Below are 18,063 nucleotides of genomic sequence, written 5' to 3' on the forward strand. Positions count from 1 at the left end.
CCTGTTTGAGCCAAGTCTTAAAAGAGATGAGAGAATGAAACATGTGGATGTCTGAAAGAAGAGTTCCAGGTAGAGGGGACACGAAATGCAAAGGCTTGGAAGAGGGAATGTGCCCTGTATTCCAGGAACAGCAAGAAGGTCAGCATGGCTAGAAAATGGGAAGGCACCAGGAGGCAATGTTACGAAGGCAATGGAGGCCACGCTGGTTTGTAGGTCAATACAAGGGATCTTTGGCTTTGCCTCTGAGATGGGAATTGTTGCAGGATTAGCTCCCTCAGCTGCTGGCTTTGGTGTTGACGAGCGTGTAGAAGGCAGAGAGCTAAGTTAGAAGCCCGTGCAGTTATCTGGGTGGGGGCATGGCGTCTTGCCCCAAGGTGGTAACAGTGAGGGTCTTGAGAAGGAGTCAGATTCCTGATTTATTTTGCAGGAAGAGCCTGAGGATTTGCTGTTGGATGGGATGTAGGGTATGAGACAAAGACAAGTGATCAGGATGACTGAGCAACCGGAAGAATGGGGTTGCCATGACCCGAAATGGGCACCAACCCAAGACATCCGAGTGGAGTGTTGAACAGGGCACCAGATAAACATGTCTGGAGTTCAGAGGAGAGAGGAGCTGGAGGTATAAATGGGGAGCCATAGAGTTGGTATTGAAAGCCACAGAACTGCTTAAACACCAAGGGAGGAAGTATAAAGGAAAGGAAAGGAAAGGAAAAAGAGGGGGAAGAATTGCCTGAGTGGTGAACTTGAGTAGGAGAAGGGAGATGTGTGTATGTGAAGGGACTGGCCCATCTTCAAACGGTTCCATAAACAACATCTCTCATCTAGTCAGATGGACCCACAGGGAGGCCTTCTGATTTGACAGTGCCACATTTTGCTGTTAGCAGGGGTGCAAATCACACGGTAGCAACTCCCTGGCTGCTTCAGCCAGGGCAAACCAAATATAGCTCTGGGCTGATTAAAAGGCTCAACTGACAAAAACTGTAATTAAGTGGATTCTGATTGCTGCTAATTCGAACACTACCAGATTAATTGATTTAAAATCCTGTTCTGTATATCCTTGGTTAATAATTTACCACTGGGGGAAAAAATTAGAAATTTATTTTCAATATATTTTATCAACATTGGAGGGGAGTAGGAGAGTCAGGTTTCTTGAACTTGACATTGAGACACGAAAAAATATGCAATTTTACTTCAGAACTTTTTTAAAAGTCAATTTTTGTAAGCAGGGCTGCAGCCCTTCAGAGCTTGGCTTTAATCTTAGCTAGGAAGATTCCATACATGAGGGCCTCTTCGGTTTTTGCCCTGAAGGGAATGCTGACAATCTATAATTGTGTTTTTCTATCCTCAACCTATCCCTAAAGAACTGCTATCCCTTGTGCCTGTGCAGGCAAAGGCCTTACCTTCCTGCTGCCAATTCTCTTTAGTATTTCATTTCAAAGCAAGAAACAGAAGCAACATGATATCAGCCAGCGTGGGCACACAGGACAACGAAGAAGCCCATAATTATGCCTCTCTCCCCTTTTAGGGAGTCTTGGTCGGGTTCTCCCCTTCCTGTCCATCAGTCCCCTCCCTTCAGGCTTCTATAAACCCAAGCTTCCAGGCAAAGACGTTGGCTGTTATTACTTGTTTAAGCCTTAAGCTCGTATTCTTTATGAGGATACTAGCATTGTCACACAGAGATTCCTCATGACCAAAGGCTATTTTAGGTACTTTTGACAGATGGCAGTATAGGAGATATTTTGGGGTAGGTGCTTGTCTTACGGTTCTCTAATCATAGCTACTTAACACACCTACTTTATCCTCAAAGCTTGAGACAAGCAGGATGCTATAGTAATAGACCAAGTCCCTAGGTGTTCCTTAAAGAGGGATGGTTCCACCCTTGCTGTTCGAAGCGGTTGAGTTCTCTGAACAGGCAGATCCTGGAGACAAGGGTCACCATTATTCCAAGGACTGTCCAGAGACCCAGCCTGCACAGCAAATATATTCACATTAATCTTCCTGTGGGGAAATGAGCTTCATTAATGGGACTTTGGCAAGCTGAGAATAAAAAGAAAACTTTCTAGTTCAAGATGGCAGACTGGACATATCCATACATCTATTTCCCCTCTTTCCTATGTTCTCATTGAAAAATAAAAAATAAAAATAAAGAGGAGGGACTTCCCTGGTGGTGCAGTGGATAAGACTCCATGCTCCCAATTCAGGGGGCCTGGGTTCGATCCCTGGTCGGGGAACTAGATCCCACATGCATGCCGCAACTAAGAGTTTGCATGCCACAACTAAAGAGCCCGCGTGCCTCAACTAAGACCTGGTGCAACCGAATAAATAAATAAATAAATATCAAAAATAAATAAATTAAATAAATAAAGGAGAAAGATAGGCAGGACATATGAACAGATGGAAGAAAATACAACACAACGGCAGAAAAATATGAATGAGAACTACTGATAGACCAGAAATTCCAAAAAACTCCCTGGAAGATAGAAAGCAGACGGCATGGAACTGATGGAGAGAGAGGAAACCCACTCCCTAGAAATTGAAAAAGCACAGGACCTTCAGGGGACACCAGAGAAGCTCTAAGCCCTGAGCCCAGGAATGTAGAAACAGGATGGGCCAACGTACAGCACTTTGGGTGATGCACTAAAAGACAGATCTCAAGCTTATGCCGGAAAACTTCTCTCTCAAGAGATAGAGATTTGTCCTCATGGGGCTTCAGTGGCAGCAGCGGGCCTCTGAAAAAAAGGAGAGTCAAGAGAATCTGAAGACTGTCCTGGAAGGAAACATACTCCATTCCAAAGCACTGCACCTCTAGAGCAGAGCTCTCCTCCCTGTGGCCACCTGGGGCGCCCCTACCCACCCACACCAGAGGGAAACCTGCCCGGACCCTGCCTTCACACAGACTCAGACACCATAGTTAACCCCCGACTCAGGCAGTGAATGGACAGCTCGGGAGGAAAGCAGCCACACCCTCCTCAGTAGAGTCTTCAGAAATCAACAAGACCGGGCAATCAAACAATGCCCTACATTTGAGAAATAGGAGAACAATGCATTGAAGAGAAGGACCATGATAAACAAACAGGAGGTCAGTGAAAAGGACAAAGAAAAACTTTAAACATGGTAAGTAATATCCTCAGAAAGACTTGAGAGGGTACATCCTCCATAAAATAAAAATAGTTGCTACAAAAGAGGAGAAAAACAATCAGAGAAGAAGAGAAAGTTCTTGGAAGTTCAGATAGGATTCCTAAAATAAAAACTGAATGAACAGGTGAAATAACAGCTGATGATACTAGCAGGTAATATATATTGAGTGCTTCCTATGTGCCAGGCCCAGGTTGTTCTTAGCACTTAAAATGTACAAACAGAGCTTCCCTGGTGGCGCAGTGGTTGAGAATCTGCCTGCCAATGCAGGGGACACGGGTTCGAGCCCTGGTCTGGGAAGATCCCACATGCCGCAGAGCAACTGGGCCCGTGAGCCACAATTACTGAGCCTGTGCGTCTGGAGCCTGTGCTCTGCAACAAGAGAGGCCGCGATAGTGAGAGGCCCGCGCACCGCGATGAAGAGTGGCCCCCGCTTGCCACAACTAGAGAAAGCCCTCGCACAGAAACGAAGACCCAACACAGCCATAAATAAATAAATAAACAAATACTTAAAAAAAAAAAACGTACAAACATACTTAATCATCAAATCTTTTCTGAATTTTCCCACTTTTAAATTCTTTTGCTTTCAATGCAAAAAGTTTTCTAAGTAACCTATGTGTTCCTATTTTCTAGCCTGTAAGTTCTCTTCTTTAAATTGTTTTAATTTTAATATGTTGTGTTTGACTCATACAAAAGCTCTGAAGCATCATTGTCCTCTAGGGTCTTAAAAGCCTGAACAGGTCCACAATGCCTTATCCATTTCTGTGCTCCCTCGGTGCTCATCAAAGTGCTTTCCTATTGAATATAATCCTGGGACTTCCCTGGTGGTCCAGGGGTGAAGAATCCACCTTCCAATGCAGAGGACGTGGGTTTGATCCCTGGTCGGGGAACTAAGATCCCACATGTCGCTGGGCAACTAAGCCCACACGCCACAACTACTGAGCCTGTGTGCTGCAAACTAAAGAGCCCACGCGTTCTGGAGCCCAAGCCGCACGACGAGAGAGAAGCCTGTGCACCAAAACGAAGAGCCTGCATGCTGCGACTAAGACCCGATGCAGCCAAATAAATAAATAAATAAATAGAAATAGCTTAAAAAATAAAAATAAATTTTAAAAAATATGGAATATAATCCTTGCTTTTACCATCTGTGTTAGTTTCCTAGGGCTGCTATAACAAAGCACAGCAAACTGGGTGGCTTAAAACATTAGAAATTTATTCTCTCACAGTTCTAGAGGATAGATGTCTGAAGTCAAGGTGTCAGCAGGCCTAGGCTCCCCCTGAAACTCCAGGTAGGATCCTTCTTTGCCTCGGTCATTGGCATTCCTTGGCTTGCAGCTGCATCACTCCAATCTCTGCCTCTGTTGTCACATGACATTCTCCCTGGCTGCCTCTGTGTCCAAATTTCCCTCTTCTTATGAGGACACTGGTCATATTGGATTAAAGGCCTCAGCTTAACTCAATTACACCTGCAAAGACCCTATTTCCAAATAATGTCCCATTCACTGGTACCAGGAGCTAGGACTTCACCATATCTTTTGGGGAGGACACATGCAACCCATAACACCATCCTTTATATTTTTCAACAGAAGGGCTTTCTGAAATTTTCCCACCTTGTCCCATTATTGACTCCGTGGAGTACCTAAAACAGAGAGCATTCTCTAAGTTTAAGGATGAAAAAAAAAAAAAAAAAGCCAACCATTTTACAGTGAGAAGAAAGAATAACTCAGGTCTTCAGACACTGGGGATTTTCTTTCATCTCTGTCCAAAGGAAACCAGCCAAGCCAGAACCAAGGTAGAATTAGTGACAAAGGACTTCAGAATATTTGAAATCTCCAATCCAGAACAAGGTACGTTGTAGCCAGAAGTTATAGACGTTGAATGGTGATGGTTTATTGTGGCTGCTGCTAGTTTTTGAAATGAAAAGCCAGAATGAGCTATGAAAGATGAACTTTGTGATGAAACTCTGCTGTTCCTCAGGTGCTGCATTATTTCTGCGATAACATTTCTGATCAAGGGGAAAAGTATGATTTTTAAAATGATATAGTGCAAAACCCCAGAAGAACTGCCTTTTACTGGTTGCTGTCTGTGCCCCAAGCTCTGGCACACTGGCCGGATGGAGGTTGAGTGAATGAAATAACTTGTTCTTTAACTAGAATGACAAAAATGTACACTAAAAACATTATGATCAAATCATACTAGATAGCTAGTGGGAACATGCTATAAAGCATGTTCACTGGCTCTGAAAAGCAGGAGTTCACCAACCAAGTTTTGTTAGCCAGTAAACCAGCCAGTATACTTCAGCAAAGCTACACTCTTAGAGAAACAGGGTCTCATTTTCATTTAACATTCTATCACAAAAGTATCCTTCATTGCTATTGATACTTTCTTCTTCATTATTCTTTCTTGTTATTTTGCAACATCCCATTGAGGTGATTATTATAACTGACTTCACCATTTCCTAATTGCTAGGCCATTAGGTTGTTTCTGATATTTGGCTCTTATCAATAATGCTGCAGTGAAATGCTTCTACAGGCTCAGAAAAAAAAGCAAGTTGCAGCTTGCCTGTCTGAGGTAAATGAAAACAGCTCTAAGGGGGCCTAATTTCAAAGATCCCAATGGATCTTCCGGACAGCATTTTTCTGCAGGCTACTCAAAACAGACTGTGCTTATAATTTGTCCTGTTTGTGGTTTACTGGCTAAAAAAACTTGGTTGGTAAACTCCTGCTTTTCAGAGCCAGTGAACTCAAACAAGGTGAGCTGTATTGTGCTATTTCAGCTTAGCCCCTGGGGGCTGCCAGAGATGTTCTCTTGTCTTTTATTATTCTGCATTCCTTGCTTTATCAGCCACTACTGTGACAAAAACTGTCTTTGCCGAGGCAGCCTTTAACCGCAGGGGTGACGGCAGGCCATGGGTTACCATCTGAGCATCCTGCACTCAACGAGAGTCAAAGCAATGTTAGAAAGGAAGTGGTGAGTGGTGATTTCCTGGAAGTAACCAGATGAAACAGGTAAGAGAACAACTCAAAGGTCGGGTGGATAGCATTCAGTGAAAGGTCGTATGTGAGGAGGAAGGAAAGGTAAGAGACATTTATATTTATTTTCTTTATGTACTGATTCCTAGGGTATACATTTTACCATCTTTTCTAAACTGCTGCAAATGAACACACTGTCTCATGGTCCTTGTATTATAAATAACACCAGAGTTTTATATTCCTGGAGATACTGTTCCTAAACTAAGAGGAAAAATTTCAGAAGGTGAAACCTTAAGTGTACATCATGGGGTTTTAAACAGTCTCCCTAATTATGGGAATAGCTTAGCTTTCAATTGGCTCAGCACTTTTCCTTCTCCTTAAATTTAATTCTTACTAATGGGGTCAACACTGCTACCTAAATAAATGCTTTGTCCTGTGCTCTAATAACTAAATCATCACCTTTAGAAAACATGCACAGGGAAAGGCCAGAGAGAGTGCAGACACCGTCTGCCAGAGACTTTGGGGGAAAACCCAGTTTGTGCTCTGTGATGTCCAAGTTCAGATGCCAGACGTCCTGTGTGTCAATGACAGTGAATCTGCTTTGCATCAAATTCTGAAGACAGCTGGTGATTACCAAACTTCTGAATCAGGCAAACTGTTCATAAATTCTGAGACTGTTCAGTCTTTCAATTCCATTTATCAGCAGGCCTATGATTAGCTGGTCAAAGAGTTCTCCTTTAAACAACAAAGATTTACTGTATAGCACAGAGAATTATACTCAATATCTTGTATTAAACTATAATGGAAAAGAACTGAAAAAAAAAAAGATCTGAACCACTTTGCTGTACACCTTAAACTAACACAATATTGTAAATCAACTATACTTCAATTAAAAAAAAAAAAAGAGTTCGCCTTTAGAATTTAACTTTCTGGCATTAAGGAAATAATTATTCACTTATTCCCTATGAAGGAAAAGGGACAAAATGAAAGAAGGTAGAATATTGTCAGTTAATAATCTATCCTATTAGTAACAACATTTTTAAAATGGTTTGTAATAATCATCATCACCATCATCAACATAATAGCCATTTATAATAGTCCTTTTATTCACAAGGCAATTTTACATACTTCATATTATCTGAAGCTCCCATTAAGAATCTGAGAGAGGGCTTCCCTGGTGGCGCAGTGCTTGAGAATCTGCCTGCTAATGCAGGGGACACGGGTTCGCGCCCTGGTCTGGGAAGATCCCACATGCCACGGAGCAACTAGGCCCGTGAGCCACAACTACTGAGCCTGCGCATCTGGAGCTTGTGCTCTGCAACAAGAGAGGCCGCGACAGTGAGAGGCCCGCGCACCGCGATGAAGAGTGGTCCCCGCTCGCCGCAACTAGAGAAAGCCCTCGCACAGAAACGAAGACCCAACACAGCCAAAAATAGATAAATAAATAAATAAATAAATAAATAAATAAATAAGCTTTCATTAAAAAAAACAAGCTCTCTAATTGAATCCATTATATGAAAAAAAAAAAAAAAAAGAATCTGAGAGAGGTAAGATAGATATGTGTCATCCCCAACAGGTACATAGAATATTCTGGTTGAATCAGTTGAAATTCTGCGGCTCACTAATCAGAAGTTAGTTTCTGGTTTCTCCAAAACAAGCCTCTAAGTTTCAGTGGGTAAGGAATATAAAGGATGAAACTGAGTCAGGGTTGCTTCCTCCTGATCTTTCTCACTTTCAGCACTTTCCCTTGCCAAGGCAATTGATAAACATTTAATGAGTCACACTCCTTCACCCCTGACCTGCCTGAGCCTGGAGAGTAGTCTTGAAAAGAAAGCAGCTCAGAAAGTACCTGTAGAAGAGGTGTAGACCCACTGCTCCTGCATCTACAAGGAGCTCTCAAGCCCCCAAATCCTCACCAACAAAACAAGGAGGTAAGGCAGAGGAAACTCAGACAATACATGTAGTTAGGTGCCTCGCCAAGAAGGTAAAAACTTGGCAATTTTTCAGTAGTGAAATCTATGCTCTGAATTTCTCCACTGAAAGCTGATAAAGTAAAATAAGTTCTAGAAAACCTGTGCTAATCAACACAGAGGATTACCCAGGAATTTACTGGCAACAGAGATAATGCTTTACAATTACAGTATAAGATGACTTCCTATTAGGAGATCAAGCAGAATTAAGGGAAACATGATCCAGCATTGGTTTTTAAACACAGGAAGGACATTCATGTGGAATGGGGAGTGAACAGATTCTGTGAAGCTCCAAAGGGCGGACCAGGGAACAAATAGGAGAAAATACAAGCCAAAAAAAAGTGCCAAATCCCTCCTTTAATAATGTTCTAAGAATCAGATTAAATCGGACTTCCCTTGCGGTCCAGTGGTTAAGACTTCGCGCTTCCAATGCAGGGGGCATGGGTTCGATCCCTGGTCAGGGAACTAAGATCCCACATGTTGCGTGGCACAGCCAAAAAATAAATAAAATAATCAGATTATTAAGGAGATGGTGGAAAGAGTAACACAAGATGTTTCCTTATCATTAAACTCATCAAATTAATGAAAGAAACATCAGCACTAGGATTAATACAAGCAGGCTGGTGAAGATCAGCAAAGTTCTTTGAAGCAACAGCATCTCTGTATAAAACAGACAAATATACAGATAGAAAGAGCACTAATGAGAGATCCCATTCCTAGGCATGGCCAGAAGCATTACAAAAATGCAAAAAGACTTACAATGTGACAGAGAATATCTTTAAATACAATAATAAAACTGTACTGGGAGAGATAATGGGAGATATCAATAATGGGGGAGGGAAACCTTATAAAACCTGGAAAGACAATAGGTATTAAAGATCACAATATATTAGGTTAACAAAGAAACAAAATGAATTAAAACTCAACAGAATGCTTTAAAGTACTTAACAAAATCCATTTGTAAAAAATAAACAGGCACAAATATGCAAGGATATTTGGGGAATGAGAATAAAAGACAATGGTAGATTCTCATACTCATTATAAAGCAAAAATCATCTAAAATATATAAACTAAAATTGTAACAGGGAAGAACCAAATCTGACTACATGTTGGATCTGTTTCTTTTACTTTAACTTGCTTTCTGCTGCTTTTGTTCACTGAAAGGATACTGTCTGTACATAATGGCCTGCCTCGGGGAACCCCGCCCCTCTGCCTGAAGGTTAAACCAAAGTGCCTTTGTTCAGGGAAATATCCGGACCTTGTCCACCTGTGGATGGCTACAAGAAAGAAGAAATTAACACATCCCCTCCAGGAGCCTGGCCATTCCAGGAGATATCTGCAAAACTTATGGCCTTTTTACTTTACTTCCTCATCTCCTCCCCATCTCTGTGCTATAAAAGTAACTGGCATCCAAACCCCGATAAGATGGCTATTTTGAGACTTTAGTCGGCCATTTCTCGGTCTGCCCACTTTCCGAATAAAGTCGTATTCCTTGCTTCAGCACCTTGTCTCCGATTTATTGGCCTGTCTTGCCACGAACGAGCAGAGTGTGCTTGGACTCGGTAACAAACTGACTTTTTATTAGGACTTACTCTGTAACAAACTAGGAGTAACAAAACAAAGGGATGGGAATTACTTTTTAAGAAATGCCATTATGATAACTATATATTCCTAACTAGAAGGAAAATCTACTTGAATGTTCAAAAGACAAACAAAAACCAAATGGGAATAGTTATAAAAAAGAAAGAGAAGGAGGGAAAATACAATATTAGTTTCAAACGCAGGGACAAAAATAATTTGGGTCAATTAAGGAATTAGATATTATCAAAGACTAATGCAGCAGCAAAGTAGCTGAACATCTATTGACGTTATAAAATATTATGAGGAGCCTCACAAAGACCACTGCAGCCTAGGAGGACTAATGCATCCTAGATAGGGGCTAGAAGAAACCAGAGGCATGTCATGATGAGACTGAAAGCAAAAAGAGGAAGGATTGCCAAGATGTGCCTCTTTACGGGGACTTTCTTTTAACAACCCTTATAGAACTAATTTATAACTTCCATTTCCAGGCTAAATGGAGCATATGTATATATAACAACAACAACAAAACTTTTTTTTATTAACACATAGCTAAGCTCCTATGCAGAAGCAATGCAAAATCTGTCTAGAACAGTCCTCAACACAGAGCACATAGAACTCTACCAGAAAAACAATCCCCACTGAAGATGAACCACCCTAAAAACAAAAGTAACACAAGCTAGGGAGCAAACCAGTACAAAGGAGAGGTGGCAGACGTAAAAAATTGGAGCAAGAAAAAGAAGTAAAAGTACACCTAAGAGACACTACAAAATAAGTATGTTTGAAGTGGTGAAACACATTAAGGTGAAGAGAGGAGACAAAAATCATAATAAAGTAACAGTACAGTAAGCTATTTATTTATTTGTTTGTTTATTTATTTATGGCTGTGTTGGGTCTTCGTTGCTGCATGCGGGCTTTCTCTAGTTGCGGCGAGCAGGGGCTACGCTTTGTTGCAGTGCGTGGGCTTCTCATTGTGGTGGCTGCTCTTGTTGCGGAGCACGGGCTCTAGGCGCACGGGCTTCAGTAGTTGTGGTGCGTGGGCTCAGTAGTTGTGGCTCGCAAGCTCTAGAGCGCAGGCTCAGCAGTTGTGGCTCATGGGCTTAGTTGCTCTGCGGCATGTGAGATCTTCCCGGACCAGGGCTCGAACCCGTGTCCCCTGCATTGGCAGGTGGATCCTTAACCACTGCGCCACCAGGGAAGCCCTAGTAAGATTTTTTTTTAAGGGCATAGTTTAAAAGATCCAAATCAGAAGTTGTGTTGTTAGAAATAAAGCCACTGGATTTTAAAATTCAATGAACTTGAAAAAAAAATTCAATGAACTGAAATGAAAGCTATATTGTATGAGGAAGTAACCCAAAATGCAATTCAAAGAAATAAAAAATTGAAAATATAAAGGCAAGAATAAGAGTCCTGAAGTAAAAACTGGTCCAATATACATCTTCTGATGACTCCAAAAGGAAAGAATAAAAAGCACTGGGAAGAGACAAAATGTAAAGAGATAATGGCCAAGAAGTTTCCAGAACCAAAGAAAGACAAAAATCTTCATATCCAGGAAGTACAAGAAGTACTGAGGTTAAAATAATTCTATTCCTATTCTCACTGAAATGAAACTGCAGAATTCCAAAGACAAAGATTACATTTTATAAAGAACCAGAGACAAGAGACAGATTATCTTAACAGGGGCAAGAATTAGACTGACAACATGATTTATCAGCAAAAAGTAGATGCCAGAAGATAATAGAAATAGCATCTTCAAAAGTCCTGAAGGACAAAAACTGCCAACCTAGAACTTTATACTCACTAAACTGTCATTCAAGAGTAACAATAAAATAAGGGTTTTTTGTTTGTTTGTTTGTTTTTTACATAAACACAGAGTATACCTACCTGTAGATCCTCACTAAAAGAGCTATGAAAGGAAAACTGCACAGATGGACAGAAGAAGCATCAGTAAGGTAGAAATTGACTAACAGTGTTGGAAATAATAATAAAAATATTATCCAAAAAAAGTGCTAAACAATAGTGAAGTGAAAGATGAGGGGCAGATTAAAGTATACTAAGGTCTTATGTAGTAGGAGAAGAATGGAAACATTAACTTCAGTGTTTTTTTTTAAAGAAAATATGCATTTTAAAAATAAAACGTCCCTGCTCTATAGAAGCTCATAGGATACAGTAATGAGATAAGGGACATTGTGGAGGCACAGCCACGAGCTAGACTACCATCAAAGCAAGAGGAACTGAGGACTCGAGGGAAGACTTCAGAAATGTTACACGTAAGCTCTATCCTGAGGGATGAGTGGTTGCTTCTCGAAGAAAGAAAGGCATTCTAGGCTGTAGGGACTGACTACACAGAGAAAGCGTGGGATCCTGCGAGGGATGGCATATTTTGAGTGGTTCCATATGGCTGGAATGTAGAATATGTGCGGGAAATGATGTGATAAGAGGATGAAAACGTAAACCAAGAAGAAATAGTAAATACTGTCCAGGTCGCACTAAGAGGTTGGCACTTCATTTAGTAGGCAGTGGGGAGACATTGAAGATTAAAAAAATTTTTTTTGTTATTGTGATAAAATATATATAACATAAAATCTGCCATTTTAACCATGTTTAAATGTATAATTCAGTGACATTCAGTGCATTCATTCTTGTGCAACCATCACCACCACTGTTTATCTCCAGAACTTTTCATCATTCCAAACTGAAACTCTGTACCCATTGAACCATAACATTACCTGCTCTGGCAGTTCCTGGTAATCACTATTCTACTTTCTATCCTTATGAATTTGACTATTCTAGATGCTTCATATAAGTGGAGTCATACAATACTGTCATTTTGTATTTGGCTTATGTCACTTAGCATAACATCTTCAAGATTCATTCCTGTTGTAGCATGTGTTACAATGTCCTTCCTTTTCCAGACTGAATAATATTCCATTGTATGTAAGGACCACATTTTGTTTATCCATTCATCCACTGATGGACATGACATTGAAGATTTTGAAGCAGAGGTGTGACATGTTCATATATCTGCTTTAGAGAGTAACCCTAGGAGGGGACTGAAGGATGGAACTTGTGAACCAAGAGAGGTTCTTGTTTCAAGAAAGTGAGAATGGTCAACTGGGTGGAAGAGGTCTAGTAAAACGAGGTCAGAAAAAGTTTCTCCTGATTTGGGGAGGAGCAGTTGCGGCATAGGAGTAGTTAGGAAAGCCTGATATAAACGAGTGAAGACTAGTTAGCTGCTAGTAGCGTACTCCTAAACACGTACGTGTCTGCAAAGAAGCTTTTCCCACACGACAATAAAGTGTTGAGCATTTGGCACCTAGAATTTGAATGTCTTGAAGCTTTAAGACAAGGAAGCTGAAGATACTAAATTAATAAAATATTTCAACCTCCTGATAAGTACAAATATACCGAGAGAGATGGTAAAGCCAATAATTTTATTGAAGATAAGTCATCTTAAGAGATTCTTTTGAAAAAATTTTGAAGACAGGCAACTATGTTATATTGACCAGAAGACATCCTACACTTCATTTTTTTTTTTTTTTTCCCACACACACTGTATTTTATTTTTACAAGAGATAAATAGACTGACACCAAGCATTGTACATGGATGACCACAACAAAAGCAACAATGATTGCAATTACCAAACATGAAACACACTCATACTATGTCATAATATTGACATTCAGTCCAGTAATCCTCCACTGTCTTACACTTCATTTTAATGAGGAGGATAGAAAAAAAAAATGGTAAGATACGCTGATAATCACAATGTTAGAATAACAGGATTGTTATCCTAGAGAGGAGCCAGCCCTACTTCCCCACCACCACATGAAAAAACATTCTACACACTGTAACATTTAAAATTTGTAGGTGGCGGGACTTCCCTGGTGGCGCAGTGGTTAAGAATCTGCCTGCCAATGCAGGGGACACAGGTTCGAGCCCTGGTCCGGGAAGATCCCACATGCCGCGGAGCAACTAAGCCTGTGCGCCACAACTACTGAGCCTGCGCTCTAGAAAGCCCGCAAGCCACAACTACTGAAGCCCGTGTGCCTAGAGCCCGTGCTCCGCAACAAGAGAAGCCACCGCAATGAGAAGCCCATGCAGCACAACAAAGAGTAGCCCCCACTCGCCACAACTAGAGAAAGCCTGCACACAGCAATGAAGACCCAACGCAGCCAAAAATAAATAAATAAATTTATTAAAAAAAAAAAAAAAAGTAGTAAAATTTGTAGGTGGCAACACTGGAGTTAATTTGCCCTCGATACTTAATAATTCTGGTGCTTTACATTACAGCATGCAATAAAACCAACTTTGAAAATTCACTTTGAGGTCGGAGTTATCCTGTTACTCTAGCTACATTCCTTAAACAGATGTTTACTAGAGTCCCTTGCTTATTTGAACTTAAGGAAAAGAACGCACAGCAGGTTGGACATAGTAACACTTTCCAACAGGTAACATATTCTACCAAGGTTATTTGGAAAGGATTAGAGTTAAAACTCCAGTACCATGTCTTTATCTACCTGTGCGTCATTTAAGAAGACTTACTTTGAAATTCAAACACCTCTGGTTAAAAGACTCTGTCAAATGATGCAAAAATAGATGTTATTTTGGTCCAACCATATTTACTGCTTAATAGAAATAAATAAGAAATTTTCTCACTATGGAATTCACATAAATAGTATCTAAAAATACAGATTTTAAAAAACATAGAACAATAACCCAGCAATTATTCCAGGCCTACTAAAGCAAAGCTCCTTCCTTAGGGTATCAAATATAATTACCTGGAATTGACGTGCCTCTAAGATTGTAATTATTATATTTATTATTGTTGCAAAGATGCTACAAGGAAAAATTTATGCATTTTATGATGATTTGACATTATAAACCAGAACAAGTTTTGGTCACATCAAAATAACTGTATTTTTAGTGAGAAATTATTTTGAAGACATAGAAAATATTTCCTGAAAAGAAAACTTATGTCAAGAATAACAATAATGGGACTTCTCTGGTGGCGCAGCGGTTAAGAATCCGCCTGCCAATTCAGAGGATACGGGTTCCATCCCTGGTCCGGGAAGATCCCACATGCTGTGGAGCAACTAAGCCCGTGCACCACAACTACCGAGCCTGCGCTCTAGAGCCCATGAGACACAACTACTGAGCCCGCGTGCCACAACTACTGAAGTGCATGTGCCTAGAGCCCGTGCTCCTCAATAAGAGAAGCCACTGCAATGAGAAGCCTGCCCATGGGAACGAAGAGTAGCCCCTGCAGCAATGAAGACCAAATGCAGCCAATAAATAAATAAGTTTATAAAAAAAAGAATAACAATAACAACTAACTTTTATTGAAGTTAGTTGCATACCAGGCAATGAGCAAAGAGCTCTTATACATATTGTTTTATTTAGTTCTTATAGGAATTTCATTAAGTTGGTCCTATTATTATCCCTATTTTACAGATGAAAAAACTGAGGCTAAGACGAATTAAGGAATTTGCCAAATGTAACACAGCCACTAAGTGGCAGAGCCATGACCAAACCCAGGCCATCTGATCTGGCAATCTATTAATACATCACGGCCCCAGAAACAGTCATGCCTGGTCCTACAGATTTATTTAAAGAGAATGCTGCTTATCTGTTTGGCTAGAAAAAAAATTAAGTCAAGAAAATTTAACAGCAAATCCATTCTTGTACATTAATAAATTACTGAAGCTCTCTTTTGACTATTTTTAATACATAAAGAGTTTGGCTGAATTATTGTTGTTATTCTGAAAGGAAATTAATTCCCTGACTTGGCATTTTATATGGCAAAGGTGTGATGAATCTTTCTATCACCTGTGGTTCTAAAAAGTCTTGATATATAATTATATTTTTCTTTTTCAAATTACAGAGGAATTCAGCTTTCTGTATGACGCCTAGGTCTATAGCTGAACTGATATTTCCAGATTTCCTCATCTGTACGAAAAATTATGTAAAATGATAAGCACAAAATAAAATTTTACATTTGGCATAATCTCGGGAGTCTCAATGATTGTGGTCTTCTTATAATAAACAATTTGAAACATATGGACATTGAACATGCATTTCAGGAATAAAGAAATAAACACTAACAAAAATTCTTGTTCTTTTTGGGGGGGTTGTCTAAAATTTACTTTTTCTATTATTATCATCAAAAATATCATTCAATTTTTCTATTTAAGCACTGGAAAAACCACTAACATTTAACCCACAAACAAAAATGTTTAGATGAGAAATCTAACAATAAAAATGGATATGAGTGGGTATATCATATTCTTTTCTCTCTCCATATACTTAAGAGAATGAATGATCGAAAGAATGATGACTTTCATAATCTTAGGTTTATGCTCTTGATTAATAATATCGTGATTCATATCCATTCTGTGGAGGAAGTTCAAAGGGAAAGAGAAAAAAAGCCATTCAAAGGTTTCAAGCTTCAGATTATGGTAAGATACAGAGACAAAATGAATTTAGCAAATAATAGCAAAGATCACATATCTATTACCAAACGAAGTTTAAAGAAAACCGATTCTACAGGTCTAAGAAATGCAATTCATGAGATTGGGAAAAGATGCAAATTTCCTCGACTCCACCCTACTAAGAAACAATCAATCGGTGCAGCAATCAAGAAAAGTCCTTTCCTAGATGTTCAGAAGAACCTTAAGAAAGTCACCTCCTAACTCAGGGCCTCTTGATTTTATTTTTCTTTGGCATAACCTGCCTACTTGCTGCCCTCCCTTCCCATCAATCGGCAGACGGGTTGGGAAGTGGGATACTGCATCGAGGCGCTGCTGGCCGCACTAAAGCTAGCCCTATTCGGTGCAGCTGGCTAGGAGCATCACCTGCCGTCCCACCTGCTCCTCTTCTTCGTCTCCCGGCCCTACACACACACACACACACACTTTTACACACCGGCACGCGCATCTGTTGTCAGGGAGGAGGTACCGCCCCATCCAAGCCAAACCCTCGCTTTCTCTTCCCCAGGATAAAGCCCCCAAGGAGAGACTCTTGCCCAAACCGGAGACAGGATGAGGCAGGCTACTGCTGCGCTCTTACCTCCAGTAGTGACAGAGATCCTGGCCACCGCTCCTCTGCGCCAGGCCAGCCAGGCCCGACGGGGTCAGCCCCGGTCTAGGCAGGATGCAACCAGGAGGGCACCCCCGCCCGCCCCCCGCATCAGCTTCTGCTAGAGCTGGGAAAGCGCGCGCCCGTGATTCAGCGCCTTTCCGCTGCGCCGTTACCACGGCGACGCGCGCGCACGCGCACGCGCACACGCGCCCCTAGGGATGGGCGGGCAGCAGTCCTGGCCTAGCTCCCGACTCCCAGCTCGGGCTCTAAAGATGGGTACCCAGGCGAAGGACTCCCACCCCGCAGGCGACCAAGCAGAAGGCTTTCGGACAGCAGGGCGGCCTGCATGCCCCACCTCCTTTCCTTTACCAACACTTTGACGGACACCGTGGTCCTAAACGGCCTGGGGGATGAGTGCCTCTTCCAAATGCCGCGGGCCAGGGTGGCTCTAGGGAGGCGCGAGGACACTACTTGGGTCAAAAACCCTTTGCAAATGTCTCCCCCGAAGCAAAGTCACCCCACACGCACAAGTCCCACTCCTCCAGCGGGAGCCTCTTTAGGCCCTACTATGTTTTGAGCACGTGTTGCTTTCTGAATGAGGATGGAAATAGGTGTTAGGAGGGGCCCAGATCAACCCCACGCTTTATAGGTTAACCAGGTGCCCAAAGTATTTAGATTACATTTGCATCTATGGGAAGGTGATCATCTGAACAATAGAAAACTCCTGTGGAAGACTCTTCCTTGTATTTATACTGTTTTCTTGTAAGAAAGATTCATGCATCTAGGTATGGTAACATAGGGCACAAAAGGAAGCCAAGGCATTCCTTGCACATCCCCATGACTACAGTACAGTGCTTAGACTTGATGAACAAGCCCCTACTAGGCTACTCCCTGGCTATGGCTGGGCCTTGGATGAGTTACTTGCTAAACCTGTTTTGTCAGTTATAAAATAGAGATGGTAATAGCATTCCTTTAGGATGACTGTGGGGATTAAAAGAAAATGCACATTTGAAGAATAAAAACTGCTTGGGACTGAAAGAGTCAAAATCAGTTTGGACTAAAAAGAAAAAGGCAACCCTGCCAATTATCGGGCTGGGAGGACAGGCACAGATTAAGCCAGAAGCAAAACTAACAGGAAATATTTCCCCCAAAGTCATGCAGCAGCTGTAAAATGACATAACAACCCCCTTTGAATGACTACTGCTTTCCTACCACAGACGCCCCCTTTGCTTTGCTATTTCCATCCGTAACTGGTGATACCCCACTGCTGAATTCTCCTTGCCTCATGACAGCACCCAGTCCATAGTTAGTCCCTGCTTCTCCTAAC

Source organism: Eubalaena glacialis, chromosome 7 (assembly GCF_028564815.1).
Source record: "Eubalaena glacialis isolate mEubGla1 chromosome 7, mEubGla1.1.hap2.+ XY, whole genome shotgun sequence".
NCBI lineage: Eukaryota > Metazoa > Chordata > Mammalia > Artiodactyla > Balaenidae > Eubalaena > Eubalaena glacialis.